The sequence below is a fragment of the Lathyrus oleraceus genome, chromosome 6 (assembly GCF_024323335.1).
Source record: "Lathyrus oleraceus cultivar Zhongwan6 chromosome 6, CAAS_Psat_ZW6_1.0, whole genome shotgun sequence".
In the NCBI taxonomy this organism is placed as follows: Eukaryota; Viridiplantae; Streptophyta; class Magnoliopsida; order Fabales; family Fabaceae; genus Lathyrus; species Lathyrus oleraceus.
Window position 1 is genome coordinate 360,676,540 of NC_066584.1, and position 3,006 is coordinate 360,679,545.

Below are 3,006 nucleotides of genomic sequence, written 5' to 3' on the forward strand. Positions count from 1 at the left end.
AAACTAACCCCTCGAAAGAGGATAACTTTGTTGTTGATGACGATGATGATATAATAGATGTGTCACAAAAGGAACTTTCGAATGTTCAATCAATTCCACAAGGAGATGGCTCACCAATCATTGAAGAACATCATGATCTACCGAAAGAATGGAAAACTCATAGAGATCACCCTATCGATAAAGTTATTGGTGATATTAGCCAAGGCGTTGCAACATGACTAAATCTCAAAGATGCTTGTCTCAACATGGCTTTTGTGTCTCAAATAGAACCAACCAAAGTCGATGAAGCCTTAGGCGACGATCAATGGATAGTAGCAATGCAAGAAGAACTCAACCAATTCGAAAGAAATCAAGTTTGGAGTTTTGTACCAAGACCAGACAACAAGCACATCATTGGAACAAGATGGGTCTTCAAGAACAAACTTGATGAGAATGGGATCATAGTTCGTAACAAAGCAAGATTGGTCGCACAAGGATACAACCAACAGGAAGGAATTGATTTTGATGAGACGTTCGCTCCGGTAGCAAGGTTAGAAGCAATTCGATTATTACTTGCTTTTGCTTGTTCTATGAATTTTCAATTGTTTCAGATGGATGTCAAAAGCGCTTTCCTAAATGGCTATATCAATGAAGAAGTCTACGTCAAACAACCTCCGGGTTTTGAAGACTTCAAGAACCCTTCACATGTTTACAAGTTGAAGAAAGCACTATATGGTTTAAAGCAAGCACCGAGAGCGTGGTATGACCGCCTCAACAACTTTCTATGTGAAAAGGGATTTGTAAAAGGAAAGGTTGACAAGACTTTGTTCATAAAGAAGATCAAGGGTAACACCTTATTGGCTCAAGTCTATGTCGACGACATCATCTTTGGTTCAACAAACAAAGATCTTTACGAAGAGTTTTCAATCATGATTCAAGGAGAATTCGAGATGTCCATGATGGGAAAATTGAACTATTTCCTTGGACTACAAATCAAGCAAACAAAGGATGGCATCTTCATCAACCAATCCAAGTATTGCAAGGAATTATTGAAAAGGTTCGATATGGATAGTTGCAAAGGGATGTCCACTCCTATGGGATCCGGAACGTACGTTGATCAAGATGAATCCGGAATGTCAATAGATATTACAAAATATCGAGGTATGATTGGTTCATTACTATATTTGACGGCAAGCCGTCCTAACATTATGTTTAGTGTATGTTTGTGTGCACGCTTTCAAGCAAACCCGAAGGAATCGCATCTCACCGCCGTGAAGAGGATTATGAAATATCTCAAAGGAACAACGAACGTCGGACTATGGTATCCAAAAGGTAGTATATGCTCCTTGATTGGTTATTCTGATGCTGACTATGCAGGATGTAAGACCGATAGAAAAAGCACAAGTGGTACTTGTCACATTCTCGGGAATGCACTAGTGTCGTGGGCATGCAAGAAGCAAGCATGTGTCGCACTTAGCACGGCCGAAGCAGAGTACATTGCAGCAGGCAGTTGTTGTGCACAAATTTTATGGCTTAAGCAACAACTTCTGGATTTTGGTGTAGACCTCGGCTGCATTCCTCTTCGATGCGATAACACAAGTGCCATCAACATCACAAAGAACCCGGTCATGCATTCAAGGACGAAGCACATAGATATCCGACATCATTTCCTTCGAGATCACGTGCTTAACGGAGACGTAGATGTTACGTTCGTGGATACACATAACCAACTCGCTGACATATTCACAAAACCATTGGCTAAAGAACAATTCTTCAAGATTCGGCGAGAACTTGGTATTCTCAATGAAGGTGACATCTAACCTTGTCTTCAAATTACTTGTTATGTGGTATAGTTGCTAAAAATGTGTTTACTTTCAGTTTTTATGTTATGCAATGCTAGCACTTCTTTTTCGCCGTTTTCCGTTTTTCTTACTTTCGCATGTCCAAATATTATCCGTTTTAAAATATTTTTAAATCGAAAGTTGCGTATTGATAAGTGCTAATACTTTGTGGAAAATTTTTGTAAAAATCTTTTCCCGATTCTTCAAAACGAAGCTGCTGTTTTTCTTTTATTTTTGGAAAATTTCAGTCCGTTAACCGGTTAACGGTATAGGTTAACCGGTTAACACCTCCAAAACAGCACTTCTGCCTTTACGTTTTGAATACAGATTTTTAATTTTAATTTTTTTTTTAAAAACTTTAAATTTTATTGTGGTATGTGTGTTTATGTTAAATGCATGTGCTTTACTCTCCATCTACACCTCATAACTCTCTCTTCCCACACTTACTCACCATAAACCCTTCATCTCATTTCATTCAAATTTCAACCTTCTTGAGTGTTGTTTCTTTAAAGCTCCATTAAACCCCACTCAACCATACCCACTTACTAACTCTCAAATCCTATTCCGAAAAATCCATCTCAAAACCCTAGAATCTCCATCTTCTTCATGGCTCCTCCAAGAATGGGAAAGGCTCCTGTATCATCATCTAGCAGTGAAGAGGAAGAGTTGAAAATGGAAACAGCCAAGAAAAGGAGAATGGATTTCAAAGTCAGGGTTAGACATCTGCTTAAGGGTAAGTATGTAAATCTCAAATCCTTCACTACCTTCTCTTTTCTTGAGCTGTTGAGATATCAAGGGTTGCATGCGTTCATAACTGATAATGGCAAAATTTATACTGATTTGGTAAAATCTTTTCTGAACCATTTTACTTTAAATCTGAATGATGATGATCAACATATGCTGTCTGCCACTGTGAGAGACTGTGAAATTGTAACAGACCTAAGGTCGTTGGCTGCGTCTCTTAAGATTCCCTATTCAGGATTTTTTCTTCGGAAAGGTGTTAATCATGATGAAGGAAAATGGGCTCAATATGATAAAATGGAATACTACTACTCAATCTGTAGATTTCCAAGGGATGTTGTTGTGTCGGGACAACGCACTTCTTGCATACTCTGTTATGCTAAGAACCTGTCAGTTGATGATCGTATGCTGCATTATGTTATTTGCCATGTCTTGCTGCCAAAGG